The sequence below is a fragment of the Mobula hypostoma genome, chromosome 1 (assembly GCF_963921235.1).
Source record: "Mobula hypostoma chromosome 1, sMobHyp1.1, whole genome shotgun sequence".
Classification (NCBI taxonomy): domain Eukaryota; kingdom Metazoa; phylum Chordata; class Chondrichthyes; order Myliobatiformes; family Myliobatidae; genus Mobula; species Mobula hypostoma.
Genome location: NC_086097.1, coordinates 199,976,487 through 199,996,587, shown reverse-complemented (window position 1 = coordinate 199,996,587; position 20,101 = coordinate 199,976,487). Strand labels below are relative to the sequence as shown.

The following is a 20,101-nucleotide window of genomic DNA, read 5'->3' as shown; positions in this document are numbered from 1 at the left end:
GCAGAAAGAAATTGAGTTAATGTTTTAGACATCTGTCAATTAATAGTCTCTTTATCACTTCTGATGAAAGACCATAGACTAAAATACTTTGTTTCTCTCCTTGCAGTTGCTGCTTGACTGGCTGAGTATTTTACAATTTTGCACACAAGTCACTTAATTATGCTGATTCATCTCTGTTATTCCTTAAATAGTTGGAATGAAAGTATAAACTAATTAACCTTACAAAAACATATATTCTAATGTTCATGATAATAATTCATTACTATGGAACATTTTAAATGTTATTGTTAAGTTACTTTATTATTATAGATCAATTTTCTATGTTGTTTTTACAGATTTCACTGCTATTGTCGTTGACTTTGTGGGAAATACCACCAGTTTCTTCAAGGAGATTTTTAAGTCTAACTCCATTCTCTATGGTTTCTGTTTTATTGATTATTATGTATCTTTGCCATGGCCTCTTGGATACTTTCAGAACAAGAAAGCAGCAAGTGGTATATTAGGGAAATATTGCTCTAGGCATAGAGGAAAAATTATGACCTGGGTATGAGGAAAGGTTTAGTAACCTTGTGGATTAAAAAGATGTTAGTGATCCTACGGCTGTAGGAAATAATGGTGAGTCTGGAAATAAGGGAAGGTGAAACTTTCTCTGCATAGGAAACTGTGATCTTGAATTTTTTTTTTAAGACCATAAGACAAAGGAGCAGAAGTAGGCCATTCGGCCCATCGAGTCTGCTCCACCATTTTATCATGAGCTGATCCATTTTATCCTATTTAGTCCCACTGCCCCGCCTTCTCACCATAACCTTTGATGCCCTGGCCACTCAGATACCTATCAATCTCTGCCTTAAATACACCCAATGACTTGGCCTCCACTGCTGCCCGTGGCAACAAATTCCATAGATTCACCATCCTCTGACTAAAAAATTATTTTCGCATTTCTGTTCTGAAAGGGCGCCCTTCAATCCTGAAGTCATGCCCTCTCGTACTAGATGTATAATGTTTCTATGAGGTCTCCCCTCATTCTTCTAAACTCCAAGGAATACAGTCCAAGAGCGGACAAACGTTCCTCATATGTTAACCCTCTCATTCCCGGAATCATTCTAGTGAATCTTCTCTGTACCCTCTCCAACGTCAGCACATCCTTTCTTAAATAAGGAGACCAAAACTGCCCACAGTACTCCAAGTGAGGTCTCACCAGTACCTTATAGAGCCTCAACATCACATCCCTGCTCCTTTACTCTATTCCTCTAGAAATGAATGCCAACATTGCATTCGCCTTTTTCACTACCGACTCAACCTGAAGGTTAACCTTAAGGGAATCCTGTACGAGGACTCCCAAGTCCCGTTGCATCTCAGAACTTTGAATTCTTTCCCCATTTAAATAATAGTCTGCCCATTTATTTTTTCTGCCAAAGTGCATAACCATACACTTTCCAACATTGTACTTCATTTGCCACTTCTCTGCCCATTCTTCCAATCTATCCAAGTCTCTCTGCAGACTCTCCGTTTCCTCAGCACTACCGGCCCCTCCACCTAACTTCGTATCGTCAGCAAACTTAGCCACAAAGCCATCTATTCCATAATCCAAATCGTTGATGTACAATGTAAAAAGAAGCGGCCCCAACACTGATCCCTGTGGAACACCACTGGTAACCGGCAGCCAACCAGAATAGGATCCCTTTATTCCCAATCTCTGTTTCCTGCTAATCAGCCAACGCTCTATCCACGTATGTAACTTTCCTGTAATTCCATGGGCTCTTACCTTGTTAAGCAGCCTCATGTGTGGCACCTTGTCAAAGGCCTTCTGAAAATCCAAATATACAACATCCACTGCATCTCCCTTGTCTAGCCTACTGGTAATTTCCTCAAAAAATTGTAATAGGTTTGTCAGGCAGGATTTTCCTTTAAGAAATCCATGCTGAGTTCTGCCTATCTTGTCATATGCCTCCAGGTACTCTGTAACCTCATCCTTGACAATCAACTCCAACAACTTCCCAACCACCGACGTCAAGCTAACAGGTCTATAATTTCCTTTTTGCTTCCTTGCCCCCTTCTTAAATAGCGGAGTGACATTTGCAATCTTCCAGTCTTCTGGAACCATGCCAGAATCTATCGACTTTTGAAAGATCATCGCTAATGCCTCCGCAATCTCCACAGCTACTTCCTTCAGAACACGAGGGTGCATTCCATCTGGTCCAGGAGATTTATCGACCTTTAGCCTATTCAGCTTCCTGAGTACTTTCTCTGTCGTAATTGTGACTGCGCACACTTCTCTTCCCTGCCACCCTTGAGTGTCCGGTATACTGCTGTCTTCCTCAGTGAAGACTGATGCAAAATACTTGTTCAGTTCCTCTGCCATCTCCTCAACTCCCATTACAATTTCTCCAGTATCATTTTCTATCGGTCCTATATCTACTCTCACCTGTCTTTTACTCTTTATATACTTGAAAAAGCTTTTAGTATCCTCTTTGATATTATTTGCTAGTTTCCTTTCATAGTAAATCTTTTCTCTCTTAATGACCTTCTTGGTTTCCTTTTGTAAGGTTTTAAAGACTTCCCAACCCTCTGTCTTCCCATAATTTTTGCTTCCTTGTATGCCCTCTCCTTTGCTTTAACTTTGGCTTTGACTTCTCTTGTCACCACGGTTGCATCCTTTTTCCACTCGAAAATTTCTTCTTTTTTGGAATATACCTGTCTTGCACATTCCTCATTTCTCGCATAAACTCCAGCCACTGCTGCTCTGCTGTCTTTCCCGCCAGTGTCTCTTTCCAGTCAACTTTGTCCAGTTCCTCTCTCATGCCACTGTAGTTTCCTTTACTCCACTGAAATACAGACACATCAGATTTTGGCTTCTCTTTTTCAAATTTCACAGTGAACTCAATCATGTTATGACCACTGCCTCCTAAGGGTTCCTTCACCTCAATCTCTCCAATCACCTCCGGTTCATTACACAATACCCAATCTAGTACAGCCGATCCCCTAGTGGGCTCAACAACAAGCTGTTTTAAAAAGCCATCTTGCAGACATTCTACAAATTCTCTCTCTTGAGATCCAGTGCCGACCTGATTTTCCCAATCCACTCGCATGTTAAAATCCCCCACAATTATCATAACACTGCCCTTCTGACAAGCCTTTTCTATTTCCAGTTGTAATTTGTAGTCCACATCCCTGCAGCTGTTTGGAGGCCTATAAATAACTGCCATCAGGGTCCTTTTACCCCTGCTATTCCTTAGCTCAACCCATAAAGATTCTGCACCTTCCGATCCTATATCACCTCTTTCTAATGATTTAATATCATTTCTTACCAAAGAAGTACGCCTCCCCCTCTGCCTACCTTCCTATCCTTCCGATACACCGTGTATCCTTGGACGTTCAGCTCCCAGAGACATGCATCCTTTAGCCAGGTCTCAGTGATGGCCACAATATCATACCTGCCAATCTGTAGCTGTACAACAAGATCATCCACCTTATTTCTTATGCTGCGTGCATTTAAGTGCAACACCTTAAGACCAGTATTTGATACTTTTCACTTTGATTTCACTGCAACTCATCCCAATGGCTACAAGTTTGCCCCATCACCTGCCTGTCTTTCCTGACATCTCTACTGCTCACTATCTTAGATTTATTTCTGTTTTCCCCTTCCTCCGCTCTATCATTCCGGAATTTGTAGAGCAATCAGTGATTCCGAGAATAAGAGCAGACTAGCGTTCCTGGGAACAGGGGAAACATTTGTACTTTTGGGAATGAGGAAAGATCTTGTGATCTTGGTAATACGGATAGGTTTCTTGACTCTGACAATGGGGGAAAAGTCTAGTTACCTAGAAGTGGAGTGAAAATGGAAAAGGAAGAAGAGTTTGGGATCTTGGGAATGAGGGAAGAATTGGCGACCTGTGAACGAGGGGGGAGATAATGATCCAGGAATCAGAGAAGGGTTGGTGATTCTGGATAGTGGTGAGGGTTGGTAATCCTGGGAATGCCGAAAACGTTGATGATCCTCAGAATGAAGGCAAGATTTACGATCTTGTTTATTTAAAAAAAGATGAGTGCTCTTCGTCTTGGCCCATGGGCTAGTAATCTTGCATATGAGCTAGTTTTTAGTAAACTTTGTATATTTCAGGATTATTTCCAATGTAACAGGAACTTTAAGACTGATTGGAGTATACAAACTTTATTTGGTGATATTTTTACTTTTAGTTTGCCAGATAACGTCAATGTATAACAAAAATCAAGAGGAACTTTGCAGCAAATGGTTAATTAGATAACATCTGTTTCCCATAAATATTGTCCTCTATTCAGTAAGTTAATGGATAAGGGGATTGTTTTCATCACAAAATGTAGTTCTGCTCTTAATTCCTGCAGTTACTTCTGGCAATATTTTTTCAAGTTATTGAAGACCAGCTTTCTAGATCACAATGAAAATACCACTGATAGGACCAGCTAATAATGGATAATTGAGAGTGTATCTTCATGAGCTTGACTCGATACTATAGTATAATTTACAAGCAGAGAAAGTATATACTACAAATTTTATCTTTTTAATGTGAGTTTAACGTAATGGGATTTTATAGAGGATGGAACAAATCCTGTATCTAACAGACCAAATATCAATACTTCTCTTTTTTACAGTAGGAAAGACATGCAAAGTAGGAAAGTTAATTTGAATTAAGCTTCTCATAATTTTATTTTGACTTGGCTCACCTAGTACAAAATACAGGATATGGAGGTCCTAGCAACAGCAGTGTTCGTAGTTGCCTCATACAACTGAGTAAACGTTTTCAGAAATTTTATGTGTGAAGCATCTGATACTTCTTCACAGAAGAGGAAAAGCAGTCAGAATGATTGTGAGAAGTCAAAATAAGATAACGCACCAAAGCGTTGCATGTTTGTCCCAAAAAAGATAGACAGTTACTTTAACTGAGAAATCTACTACTCTCTAAATTGTGAGACAGGCTACAGTAATTAAGAACAGATTAATTTAAAATCTATTTCCATTGCAGTGAGTAAAAATGAGACGGACTGCATTTTCATCTGTGTTATGGCTGGTGTTCTAGGTGAGATGCTTTCTTGTTATGCTCTAATACATTCAAAATTTGCAATTAAATATTTTATTGCAGATTTCCAATATGAATGACCTAACCTTCTAATCAACAAAATCCTCCTGAAAGTGATGGATTTTAGTTCACATTTCTTAGTCTGTATCCTAGCTTGTAATTCATTGGAAAGATCTATTGTCAGAATTGTTTCCTATTCCAAACAAAATTCTCAGTACAATTCTAATTTAGTATGGGCAACTTGGTTTTATGTAAATGCATTAGAAGAAAAAAATTTTTATATTAAGTAGATAAGAGCTTTTACATTCAGTAGATAAGAGCTTTGCATTGTAACATTATATTTGTGATGTTCTGTACTTCATCATGGCATATTAGTGATCACTCAGGATAAAGGCTTAGACTTTATCACTGGTATTTTGAGATACCATCACCGACCTTATCAAGTTTGGAGAACTCCCATTCACTGCTACCGAACTAATACAGTAGTTCCCTTACCCCATACTGTTTGCTTCTACGTCTGACCCAAGATCCTCAAACCTGATGGTCTGGGTAGGCCTACTGTCACTGCCTGCTCCTGTCCCAGTGAACTCATGTCCTCATACCTCTACTCCATTCAATCCCCCTTGGTTCAGTCCCTTCCCACCTACATCCATGATGCTACTCATGCTCTCGTTCTCCTCAGTAACTTTCAATTTCCTAGCCTGCCCACCTCACTTTCACATGGATGTCTAGCCTCTATACACTTTTATCTCCCATCAGAAGTTCTTAAAGCGCTCCACCTTTTTCTTCAGAATAAGAATCAGAATCAGGTTTATTATCACCGGCATGTGATGTGAAATTTGTTATCTTAGCAGCAGCAGTTCAATGCAATACATAATCTAGCAGAGAGCGAAAAATAATAATAACAATAAGTAAATCAAAACATAATAAATAAACAAGTAAATCAATTAGGTATATTGAATAGATTTTTAAAAACTGTGCAAAAACAGAAATACTATATATTAAAAAAAGTGAGGTAGTGTCCAAAGCTTCAAGGTCCATTTAGAAATCGGATGGCAGAGGGGAAGAAGCTGTTCCTGAATTGCTGAGTGTGTGCCTTCAGGATTCTGTATCTCCTACCTGATGGTAACAATGAGAAAAGGGCATGCCCTGGGTGCTGGAAGTCCTTAATAATGGACGCTGCCTTTCTGAGACACTGCTCCCTAAAGATGTCCTGGGTACTTTGTAGGCTAGTACCCAAGATGGAGCCGATTGGATTTACAACCTTCTGTAGCTTCTTTCAGTCCGGTGCAGTAGACCCTCCATACCAGACAGTGATGCAGCCTGTCAGAATGCTCTCCATGGTACAACTATAGAAGTTTTTGAGTGTATTTGTTGACACGCCAAATCTCTTCAAACTCCTAATAAAGTATAGCTGCTGTCTTTGCCTTCTTTATAACTACATCAGTGGGTTGGGACCTGGTTAGATTCTCAGAGATCTTGACGCCAAGGAACTTGAAACTGCTCACTCTCTCCACTTCTGATCCCTCTATGTGTTCCTTCGTCTTACCCTTCCTGAAGTCCACAATCAGCTCTTTCGTCTTACTGATGTTGAGTGCCAGGTTTCTAATAAAAGAACCAAACTATTCCCTTCTACAACCATCCTCTTCCTTCTGGCAGAAATGGTCCTCATCCTCAACAACTTTTCCTTTGGCTCATCCCACCTTCTGCAAACTCAAAGTGCGGCAGCTATGCCTGCCTCTTCGTTGGCTACATAGGTCAGTCCATGTTCCACACCATCTCTGGTAATGCGTCCCAACTCTTCCTCTGCAACATTGATAACAGCATTGTTATGGCTTCGTGAACCCATGCTGAGCACGTCAATTTCATCAACTTTGCCTCTAACTTCTCTAACCCTTAAATTCACTTGGTCCATTTCTGACACGTCCTTCTTCTTTCTCGATCTATCTGTCTCCATCTCTGGAGACAAACTGTCTACCAATACACTATCTATTATAAACCTACCAGTTCCCATGGTTATCTGGACCATACTTTTTCCCACCCTGTCTCCTGTAAAAATGCTATTCCCTTTACTCAGTTCCTTCATCTCCACTGCATCTGTTCCCAGAATATAGCTTTCCTTTTCAAGATATAAGAGACATTCTGCTCCTTACCTCCCCTTCCCTTCTTCATCTATTTTCCACACTGGTCTCTTTCCTCCCCCCCAGGTCTCCTCCTCTTTCCCTGTTTGAGGCCGAGACCTCAGTCCTGATGAAACGTTGACTGTACTCTTTTCCATAGATGCTGCCTGGCCTGCTGAGTTCCTCTAGCGTTTTTTGTGTGTGTGTGTTGCTTGGATTTCCAGCATCACAGATTTTCTCTTGTTTGTGATTGGACTAGCCAATATTTCAATCATGTTTAAAAGAAGATTTCTTTCATGCAGTATGTAATCATCATATGTGGAGCTTAACTAACCTGTTAACCTTGCTCAACAATGTCATCCAACTAGGAATGGCATTCCAGTAGTATATCCAGGCCCAGGTGCTTGTTGCTTGGATCAACTACAGATAAAGATTATAAAGGGGAAGTACAGATGAGTGTTATGAAGTGTTGCCATCCTTCATATTCCAGATGAGGATGGAGATGAGATTTTCAATACTGCCACCGATGTCACATTGTGCATTTTACTGAAGAATAAATAAGCCATTTCTGGAAATCCAGAATTGGTGTGTGTGTCGTGATTGAAAGTGTCGATAGCTGACTATGCTGGGTGAGTTATAGTCACATAGCCCCACTGAAACTGTTGGAACCATTAATTGTGATAGTGGTACATCCCAACCTGCAGCCATTGTTGCTGTTCTTATGAAATCCAGTGTAGTTTCCCACTTCTCATAATCAACATTAAAGGCTTTCACTAGCATCTTTGAAAATGAAACTCAGAACACCTGTGGTTCTGACAGTCCCCCCCCCCTTTAAACATAACTGTGAGGGTGTGGCTTGCTTTCAGCCTTTGCATGTACCCAAACTAGCAAGCTCTGCTTTGCTTGATGAATGCTGAGATGTATTACATCTGCTCTCTCGATTAATGGCTTGGAGGTGACTTACTTCCAGGTGGAAATTGTTCATGTCTCTTTACAGGTACTTCTTTTACTGCCTGCAGTAGTATTCTAAGGATGTAGCACTTGTGGTTCCGAATCTTAGTCCCAACAATAAGCTTGTTATGCTCTTGTGTCAATTTGGTAATCAGCTGAATTTGCTGTCTGTCTCTCCAATCCTTATACTGAGTTCTTCATCAAGAGAATTTTCATCTGTTATGACTGTTGCCACCATAGCATTGCTGAGTTTGATCATGGGCAAAGCATATTGTCTTGTCTCATAACCATATACTTGTTGACACTGGTAATGAGAGAGAACATGGCGCATGCATGAAGAGGATGCTCCATTATCTGCTAAACATGATTACTGTATCTGTTTGGGCAGCTGGGCAGCATCGTTAACACTAGAAAACTCTCCGATCAGGACTTGTAGCAACATTGCCTTGGCTTTCAATCTATACAGATGCAAGAGCCACAAACAGTCCAGACTGGCAGCAATAATCCTGGCTCCATCACGCTGAGCACTAGTCCCCCCAGGTCTGTGTGCTCAGCCCACTGCTGTTCACATTGCTAACGCCTGGTTGAACTGCCAGATCCATTTCTAATCATATCATTAAGTTAACTGATAACACAACAGTAGTTGGCCTCATCAGCAGCAATGATGAAACAGCATACAGAGAGAAGATAGAGCATCTTGTATAAACACACCAACCTGAGTTTCAACGTGGACAAGACTAATGAGATGATTTCAATTTCAGGAAGGTGCAGGCTGACCACATTCTACTGCATATCAAGGACTTCTCCATAGAGAGAGACAGGAGCACCAAGTTTCTTTGCGTGCACATAGCTGACGATCTCACTTCGTCCCACAACACTACCCCTTCAACCAAGAGAGCAGAGCACCACCTTCACTTCCTGAGAAAACTGAGGCAAGCAAAACTTTACAACCCCTATTCTCACTACGTTCTACTGGAGCACCATCCAGAGTGCCCTGACCATCCGCATCACAGTCTGGTATGGGAATGGCAATGCATCAGGTTGGAAAATAATAAGGGCTGCTGTAAATGTCACTGGGGTCTCTCCCTCCCCCCCCCCACTCCGGATATATATCAGAAATGCTGCATGCACACTGCATCCAGCATTGTCAAAGACACCTCCTATCCTTTCCACTATCTCTTCTACCTGATGACAGAAGGTAATGCAGCATAACAACTAGAACTGTCAGGCTGGGTGACAGCTTCTTCCCCTAGGCTGTTAGACACCCTACTGCCACCCAGCGCCCATATACACCCTGTCTGAATGACCAGCCTCCACCCACTCCCCAGCTCACAGATACACTCTCATCCTGCACTGGTCACTTTTCATTTTTTACTGCTAATGTTTCACATATTTTTGTTTGTTTTATTATACTAGCACCAGTAACACTATACTGTCATACATAAACATGCACCTTACACTTGATGTCAACCTGTCAATTTTCAGGCCATGTCACACAGGGACTTCAGTAGTATTCTGTGACTTGTCTGTGCTGCATCCTAACTATGTGCAGTGTGCGGCCAAATGTACTCTTGTCTTGCATCTTGGCCCCGGAGAAATGATGTTTCGCTTAACTACATACATGTGCATTGTTGAATGGCAATGAACTTGAACTGAACTTGAACTTGAAACCCTGTGAATCCTGAGGGAAGCTGTAAATCCGCAACAGGAAAACATGGTGTCCGATAAAGTAGGGGTTATCACATAGGCCTGCTTCACTTTACTCTTTATCTGAGACCACCTTTATAAGGAAAGGTAGCACAGTGGTTAGTGTAGCTCCAGGAATTTGGGTAAATACTGACCTCAGGAGTAGCCTGTGCAAAGTTAACATATTTTCCCTGTAACCATGTGCATTTTCACTGTTGGATTTCCAAAGAATTGTTGGTTGTTAATTAGATATTATAAATTTCCCCTAGTGAAGCTAGAGAGGCTAAAATAATTTCCCCTAGTGAAGCTAGAGAGGCTAAAATAATTTCCCCTAGTGAAGCTAGAGAGGCTAAAATTAAATAGAGGCTAAAGAACTTAAGAGGAGTACATGGAGATGTGAGAGAGAATAAATTGCCTTGGGCCCTAATGATGAGCTGAATGACCTCTCTTTTGTGACGCAATGTAGGTAGAACCACCATTGCCAGCAGCCCATTCCATGCATTCACCACTCTCTACCCTACCCCTGAAAAAAGCTACCCCTGACATCTTCTCTGTACCTACTTCCAAGCACCTTAAAACTGTGCCCTCATATGTTAGCCATTTCAGTCCTGGGAAAAAGCCTGACTATCCACATGATCAAAGCCTCTCATTGTCTTATACGTCTCTATCAGATCACCTCTCATCCTCTGCCACTCCAAGGAGAAAAGGCCAAGTTCACTTAATCCATTCTCATAAGGCATGCTCCCCAATCCAGACAACATCCTTGTAAATCTCCTCTGCACCCTTTCTATAGTTTCCACATCCTTCCTGTAGTGAGATGACCAGAACTGAGCACAGTACTCCAAGTGGGGTCTGACCAGGGTCCTATATAGCTGTAACATTACCTCTCGGCTCTTAAACTCAATCCCGCGGTTGATAAAAGCCAATGCATCATATGCCTTCTTAACCTTCTTAACCACACAGTCAACCTGCGCAGCAACTTTGAGTGTCCTACAGACTTAGACTCCAAGATCCCTCTGATCGTCCACACTGCCAAGAGTCTTAAAATTAATACTACATTCTGCCATCATAACTAACCTACGAAATGAACCACCCCACACTTATCTGGGTTGAACTCTATCTGCCACTTCTCAGCCCAGTTTTGCATCTTATCAATGTCCTACTGTCCCACTGTAACCTCTGACAGCCCTCCACACTATCCACAACACCCCCAACCTTTGTGTCATCAGCAAATTTACTAACCCATCCCTCCACTTGCTCATTCAGGTCGTTTATAAAAATCACGAAAAGTAAGGGTCCCAGAACAGATCACTGCAGCACACCACTGGTCACCGACCTCCATGCAGAATATGACCAGTCCACAACCACTCTTTGCCTTCTGTGTGCAAGCCAGTTCTGGATCCACAAAGCAATGTCCCCTTGGATCCCATGCCTCCTTACTTTCTCAATAAGCCTTGCATGGAATACCTTATCAAATGCCTTGCTGAAATCCATATACACTACATCTACTGCTCTACTTTCTTCTATGTGTTTAGTCACATCCTCAAAAAATTCAATTAGGCTTGTAAGGCATGACTTGCCTTTGACAAAGCCTTGCTGACTATTCCTAATCATATTATGCCTCTCTAAATATTCATAAATCCTGCCTCTCAGGATCTTTTCCATCAAATTAACAACCACTGAAGTAAGACACACTGGTCTATAATTTCCTGGGCTATCTCTACTCTGTCACACTTGCTTGGTCCTATTCTCTCATGCCTTATCCTCTTGCTCTTCACATATTTGTAGAATGCCTTGGGGTTTTCTTTAATCCTGCTCGCCAAGGCCTTCTCATGGCCCCTCCTAGCTCTCCTAATTTCATTCTTAAGCTCCTTCCTGCTGGCCTTATAATCTTCTAGATCTCTATCATTACCTAGTTTTTTGAACCTTTCATAAGCTTTTCTTTTATTCTTGACTTGATTTTCAACAGCCCTTGTACACCAGGTTTCCTGTACCCTACCATCTTTTCCCTGTCTCATTGGAATGTACCTATGCGTAACGCCACTCAAATATCCCCTGAATATTTGTCGCTTTTCTGCCGTACATTTCCCTGAGAACATCTGTTCCCAATTTATGCTTCCAAGTTCCTGCCTGATAGCTTCATATTTCCCCTTACTCCAATTAAACACTTTCCTAACTTGTCTGTTCCTATTCCTCTCCAATGCTATGGTAAAGGAACTGGAATTGTGATCACTATCTCCAAAATGCTCTCCCACTGAGAGATCTGATACCTGACCAGATTCTTACCCCAATACCAGATCAAGTACAGTAGGCTTATCTACATATTGTGTCATGAAACCCTCCTGAACACACCTAACAAACTCCACCCCATCTAAACCCTTTGCTATAGGGAGCTGCCAATCAATATTTGGGAAATTAAAATCTCCCACCATGACAACCCTGTTATTATTACATTTTTCCAGAATCTGTCTCCCTAACTGCTCCTCGATGTTATTATTGGGTGGTGTATAAAAAACACCCAGTAGAGTTATTGACCTGCTCCTGTTTCTAACTTCCACACACAGAGCCTCAGTAGACAATCCCTCCTTGACTTCCTCCTTTTCTGCAGCCGTGACACTATATCTGATCAGCAGTGCCACGTCCCCACCTCTTTTAAGACCATAAGACCATAAGACAAAGGAGCAGAAGTTGGCCATTCGGCCCATCGAGTCTGCTCCGCCATTTTATCATGAGCTGATCCATTCTCCCATTTAGTCCCACTGCCCCGCCTTCTCACCATAACCTTTGATGCCCTGGCTACTCAGATACCTATCAATCTCTGCCTTAAATACACCCAGTGACTTGGCCTCCACTGCTGCCCGTGGCAACAAATTCCATAGATTCACCACCCTCTGGCTAAAAAAATTTCTTCGCATCCCTGTTCTGAATGGGCGCCCTTCAATCCTTAAGTCATACCCTCTCGTACTAGACTCCCCCATCATGGGAAACAACTTTGCCACATCCACTCTGTCCATGCCTTTCAACATTCGAAATGTTTCCATGAGGTCTCCCCTCATTCTTCTAAACTCCAAGGAATACAGTCCAAGAGCGGACAAACGTTCCTCATATGTTAACCCTCTCATTCCCAGAATCATTCTAGTGAATCTTCTCTGTGCCCTCTCCAACGTCAGCACATCCTTTCTTAAATGAGGAAACCAAAACTGCCCACAGTACTCCAAGTGAGGTCTCACCAGTGCCTTATAGAGCCTCAACATCACATCCCTGCTCCTTTACTCTATTCCTCTAGAAATGAATGCCAACATTGCATTCGCCTTCTTCACTACTGACTCAACCTGGAGGTTAACTTTAAGGGCATCCTGTACGAGGACTCCCAAGTCCCGTTTCATCTCAGAACTTTGAATTCTTTCCCCATTTAAATAATAGTCTGCCCGTTTATTTTTTCTGCCAAAGTGCATAACCATACACCTTCCAACATTGTACTTCATTTGCCACTTCTCTGCCCATTCTTCCAATCTATCCAAGTCTCTCTGCAAACTCTCCGTTTCCTCAGCACTACCGGCCCCTCCACCTATCTTCGTATCATCAGCAAACTTAGCCACAAAGCCATCTATTCCATAATCCAAATCGTTGATGTACAATGTAAAAAGAAGCGGCCCCAACACTGATCCCTGTGGAACACCACTGGTAACCGGCAGCCAACCAGAATAGGATCCCTTTATTCCCAATCTCTGTTTCCTGCCAATCAGCCAACGCTCTATCCATGTATGTAACTTTCCCATAATTCCATGGGCTCTTATCTTGTTAAGTAGCCTCATGTGTGGCACCTTGTCAAAGGTCTTCTGAAAATCCAAATATACAACATCCACTACATCTCCCTTGTCTAGCCTACTGGTAATTTCCTCAAAAAATTGTAATAGGTTTGTCAGGCAGGATTTTCCTTTAAGAAATCCATGCTGAGTTCTGCCTATCTTGTCATATGCCTCCAGGTACTCTGTAACCTCATCCTTGATAATCCACTCCAACAACTTCCCAACCACCGATGTCAAGCTAACAGGTCTATAATTTCCTTTTTGCTTCTTTGCCCCCTTCTTAAATAGCAGAGTAACATTTGCAATCTTCCAGTCCTCCAGAACCATGCCAGAATCTATCGACTTTTGAAAGATCATCGCCAATGCCTCCACAATCTTCACAGCTACTTCCTTCAGAACACGTGGGTGCATTCCATCTGGTCCGGAAGATTTATCTACCTTCAGACTATTCAGCTTCCTGAGTATTTTCTCTGTCGTAATTGTGACTGCGCACATTTCTCTTCCCTGCCACCCTTGAGTGTCCGGTATACTGCTGATGTCTTCCTCAATGAAGACTGATGCAAAATACTTGTTCAGTTTCTCTGCCATCTCCTCATCTCCCATTACAATTTCTCCAGCATCATTTTCTATCAGTCCTATATCTACTCTCACCTGTCTTTTACTCTTTATATTCTTGAAAAAGCTTTTAGTATCCTCTTCGATATTATTTGCTAGCTTCCTTTCATAGTTAATCTTTTCCCTCTTATGACCTTCTTGGTTTCCTTTTGTAAGGTTTTAAAAACTTCGCAATCCTCTGTCTTCCCGCTAATTTTTTGCTTCCTTGTATGCCTTCTCCTTTGCTTTAACTTTGGCTTTGACTTCTCTTGTCAACCACGTTTGCATCCTTTCTCCACTCAAAAATTTCTTCTTTTTTGGAATATACCTGTCTTGCACATTCCTCATTTCTCGCATAAACTCCACCCACTGCTGCTCTGCTGTCTTTCCCACCAGTGTCTCTTTCCAGTCAACTTTGGCCAGTTCCTCTCTCACGCCTCTGTAACTTCCTTTACTCCACTGAAATACAGACACATCAGATTTCGGCTTCTCTTTTTCAAATTTCACAGTGAACTCAATCATGTTATGACCACTGCCTCCTAAGGGTTCCCTCACCTCAATCTCTCTAATCACCTCCAGTTCATTACACAATACCCAATCCAGCACAGCCGATCCCCTAGTGGGCTCAACAAAAAGCTGTTCTAAAAAGCCATCTCGCAGACATTCTACAAATTCTCTCTCTTGAGATCCAGTGCCGACCTGATTTTCCCAATCCATTCGCATGTTAAAATCCCCCACAATTATAATAACACTGCCCTTCTGACAAGCCTTTTCTATTTCCAGTTGTAATTTGTAGTCCACATCTCTGCAGCTGTTTGGAGGCCTATAAATAACTGCCATCAGGGTCCTTTTACCCCTATTATTTCTCAGCTCAACCCATAAAGATTCTGCACCTTCCGATCCTATATCACCTCTTTCTAATGATTTAATATTATTTCTTACCAATAAAGCCACACCTCCCTCTCTGCCTACCTTCCTATCCTTCCGATACACCGTGTATCCTTGGACGTTCAGCTCCCAGAGACATGCATCCTTTAGCCAGGTCTCAGTGATGGCCACAATATCATACCTGCCAATCTGTAGCTGTACGACAAGACTATCCACCTTATTTCTTATGCTGCGTGCATTTAAGTACAACACCTTAAGACCAGTATTTGATACTTTTCACTTTGATTTCACTGCAACTTTATTGCACTGCAACTCATCCTAATGGCTACAAGTTTGCCCCATCACCTGCCTATCTTTCCTGACATCTCTACTGCTCACTATCTTAGATTTATTTCTGTTTTCCCCATCCTCCGCCCTGTCATTCCGGTTCCCATCCCCCTGCCAAATTAGTTTTAACCCTCCCTAACAGCTCTATTAAACTTTCCCACCAGGATATTGTTCCCCTTCAGGTTCAGGTGTAACCTGTCCTTTTTGAACAGGTCATACTTCCCCCAGAAGAGATCCCAATTATCCAAGAATCTGAAGCCCTGCCCCCTACACCAGTCTCTCAGCCACGCATTTATCTGCCTGATCCGACTATTCTTGCCCTCACTTGCACGTGGCATATGTAGCAATCCCGAGATTACTACCCTGGAGGTCCTGCTTCTCAGCTTCCTTCCTAATTCCTGGAAATATCTTTTCAGGACCTCCTCCTTTGTCCTATCTATGTCATTGGTACCAACATGTACCAAGACAACTGGCTGCTCACCCTCCCTCTGTAGAATATTCAGGACCCGATCCGAGACATCCCGTACCCTGGCACCTGGGAGGCAACACACCATGCGGGTATCTCTATCAGGCTCACAGAATCTCCTGTCCATTCCCCTGACTATGGAATCCCTTACAGCTACCGCATTTCTCTTCTCCCTCCTTCTCTCCTGCACAACAGCACCAGGCTCAGTGCCAGAGACCCGGTCACCGTGGGCGTCCCCTGTCAGGTCATCCCCCTCAACAGCATCCAGAACAAGATATTTGTTGCTGAGGGGGACAGCCACAGGTGTGCTCTCCACTATCTGGGCATTTCCCTTCCCTCTCTTGACAGTGACCCAGTTTTCTGACCCCTGTAGCCTAGGGATGACTACCTCCCTGTAGCTCCTGTCTATCACCTCTTCACTTTCCTTAATAAGCAGTAGGTCATCAAGCTGCAGCTCCAGATCCCTAACACGGTCTCTGAGGAGCTGCATCTCGGTGCACCTGGCGCAGTTGTGGCCATCAGGGAGGCTGGAGATCTCCCAGGATTCCCACTTCTGACACCCTGAACAAAGCACTAACCCTGCAGGCATGCTATCTAATTCTGCAGGAATGAAACAGGAAAAATAAGTCTACTCACCCACTTACCTCGCCAAACAGACGAACTTTTTAAACCATTAGCTGTGTGAGCCTTGCTGTTCCTGTCTGTCCGGGCTGATTCGCGAAAGTGGGGCGGGGGGAGAAAAAAGAAGAGTTGGCGCTTCGCTCTCGCCTCTTCCCGTTTACCGCCGAAGCCCGTTGAAGCCAAAGCCTACGCTCTGCTCCCACTCAATCTGCTGCCCGCTCTGACAGCTGCCCACTGTATAGGGTAGTCTCCTTTTTAAACTCTCCGCGCGGTCCTATTGACGTCACGCGCCTGCGCAGTCTCGCCCGTCCTCCCTACCTCCCTCCCCGTCCTTTCTGAATCATCTAAAGCCTGGCACTCTAAGTAACCATTCCTGCCCCTGAGCCATCCAAGTCTCTGTAATGGCCACAACACCATAGCTCCAAGTACTGATGCATGCTTTAAGCTCATCCGTTTTGTTCATGATGCTTCTTGCATTAAAGTAGACACATCTCAAACCACTGGTCTGAGCATATCCCTTCTCTATCACCTGCCTATCCTCACTCTCACATTGTCTCCAAGCTTTCTCTGCTTGTGAGCCAACAGCCCCTTCCTCCTTCTCATCATTTCAGTTCCCACCCCCCCCAACAATTCTAGTTTAAACTCTCCCCAATAGCCTTAGCAAACTTCCCTGCCAGGATATTGGTCCCCCTCAGATTCAAGTGTATAGGTGACGCCTGCCTGAAAAGAGGTCCCAATGATCCAGAAATCTAAATCCTTGTCCCCTGCCCCAATCCCTCAACCACGTATTTCCACCTTTGTGGTTCTGCTTCTCAACTTCCTTCCTAACTTCCTGTAGTCTGTTTTCAGGACCTCCTCCCTTTTCCTACCTATGTCGTTGGTACCATATGTACCACGACTTCTGGCTGTTCACCTTCCCACTTCAGGGTATCTTGGACACGATCAGAAACATTCCGGACCCTGGCATCTGGGAGGAAAACTACCATCCATGTTTCTTTCCTGCATCCACAGAATCGCCTGTCTGACTCCTAACTATAGAGTCCCCTATTACTGCAGCCTTCTTCCTTTCCCTACACTTCTGAGCCACACCAGACTCTGTGCCAGAGGTATGGCCACTGTTGCTTCCCCCAGGTAGGCCGTCGTCCCCAACAGTACTCAAACAGAAGTATTTATTGTTAAGGGGGACAGCCACTGGGGTACTCTCTAGTATGTTGCTAAACAGTGGTGTGCCTGTTGTCATGACAGAAACAAAAGAGACTGCGATGTTTAGGGGATGACAGGTCCCCTCCATTATCTGCTGGTGACCCATCCTGGTCACTGCCAAATCTGGATGAGCAGAAGAAAGTGCCATTGCTGTTCTCTTGACTTGCCTTGAAGACAACTTAAAAAGAAGATAATGCTCGCTATCAATCTTTCCACTGTCCCCACCGGATATAATCTGCCAGATAATTGACAGAACCTTTAGCATGACTCTGGCAAAGGTCCTTCCAATTTTGCTATGGATGGAGATGTTTTGGTTGCCTTCCCAGTTACTTTTGTTCTTTGTGCAACCCATGGGGAGAGGCAACCAAGAAGGAGGAGCCCATAGAGGATTAGCAACTGATGGGAATATGACAAGATGTGAACTTCATTTGGAATTACAATCCTGCCAGGTGCTTTCTTATCTCAAAAGAGCGTTTTTGAGTTCAGTTTGTGAAGGTTCTGCATTGAGCTCTCTCATACCAGGCAGCTGTGGAAGAGCATCAAGCACAGGCTGGGAGATATCCATCTCACTTGGATACATCTCAAGTAGTGCCCTGTCCAGCAGATCATTTGCTTGTTCCTTTTGGTAAGGACTTTACTATTCATGGATTTCAAAGAGGCAACTTTAGTAATTGAAGGACAAGCGCATGACATGAAATTTTCAAGTCCGTCATTTTCAGTACTTGAAAATTTCCTTGTGCAATGATCTGAATTTTTTAGTGTAGGTTGTTGGTTTGCATCCTATGTCATTTTTTACTCAGCTTCATTAACTTAGTCTAGATTTCAAAATGTTTTAGAATTAGGAAATGTGTGACTGCGAGTAGCGTACATTTCTTCAATTATATCTATTATTTCTGTTAAGTGGTTTTCAAACTAATTTTCATTTCTGTTCCTTCCTTCACTGATCATGAATACTGCTGCATCATAAACATTAGCATCTTCCATGCTATATCCAAGTGATCTGCTTGGCCTTCAGGTGGATGAATGCTTGCAAATACTATTCATATTTTTCAAATATTTCTTGAACATGGAATGTTGATATGTTAGGCCATTATGTTTAGATTGTTAAGTATTCATTACAGCACTTCACCTGACTACTAATGAGAGACTATCTGTACTGTGACAGGCGCAGGTGTGATGAACGCTAGGCAAAGCATGCCTTCTGCTAAAAACAAGGAATTCTGTCGAGGCTGGAAATCTTGAGCAACACACACAAAATGTTGGAGGAACTCAGAAAGTAGGGTAGCATCCACAGAGGGGACTAAATGGTTGATGTTCATGCCCAGACCCTGATGAAGGGTCTCAGTCCAAAGTGTCAACTGTTTACTCCCCCGCACCACCATAGTTGCTACCTGACTTGCTGAGTTTCTCCAGCATTTTGTGTGTGTTGCTCATACCTAGTTGACGGCAATGGCCACTGGTACCTAGTACCAGTGTTTACCTGAAAAAATATACCAATGTATATTTATTACTACAACAATATCATTATTATGGGGAAACACAGAAAGGGTATTGTCATTAACACAAGGATAAACCAAATACTATTGATGAAAATGGCAGTAGATGGAAATTTAATACAAAGGTACAAGAATATCTCGAAACCTTTAATTGTTATGCTGTGATAATAGTTATATTAGAATACGGTAGAGTGCAAGTGTTTCAAAGCTCCAGTTTAGATCCTGACCTTCGATGCTAACTATGTGCAGTTTGTGTATTCTCCCTGTGAATTTGAGGGTGTTTCTTGAGCGCTTCACACCTCATTTTCATCCTAGATGTTCATTTAATTTGCTGTAAGTTACCCCTGATGCAGGTGGCTGGTAGGAGAATCAGGAGGTTTTTAAGGACATGTGTGAGACGGTAGTTTGCTGGGAAATAAACACAAGAATATGATTGATGGGAGTGTTCTGGGAGTCAGCATAGAATCAACAGTCTCCTTTAAGTCATTAGAAAATACAATGCAAAACAGAGGTATTAACCGTTTGATATTCTGTTGATTTTGCAGACAGAGATATGACGTCGCTGTGGTTTTCAGATTCACTGCAGCCAGTTATAAATGAAACATTTTACAACAGAAAATCTACTACCACTGGTCAGTACTCTTACTTGCTCATTTGTCCATCTTTTGCTTCTTATTATTACGTCTCCTGGAGCATTGCTCTGAGGATCAAGGACGATACCAGATAAACTGTGTCGGCAGAGCGAAGGTCAGAGGTGCAGGTTGCTGGGGTTAAAGCAATAGTGGAAACAAGCAACAAGGTGAAGAGTGGAGAATCAGACAACAGCAGTGGTGAAATGAAACTGAGCATCTGGGCGCTGGAGTCAGGAAATAGCCAGAAGGCAAGG

At 42.7% G+C, this 20,101-nt stretch overlaps 1 long non-coding RNA gene across 1 annotated transcript; it reads left to right on the top strand.

The window, feature by feature from the left end:
* Positions 1-336: 336 nt before the first annotated feature.
* LOC134342893 (uncharacterized) lies at positions 337-19,794 on the top strand. Its single transcript, XR_010017135.1, has 3 exons — positions 337-419; positions 5,001-5,054; positions 19,761-19,794. It is a non-coding gene; the product is annotated as an uncharacterized LOC134342893 (long non-coding RNA).
* The last annotated feature ends 307 nt before the right edge of the window (positions 19,795-20,101 follow it).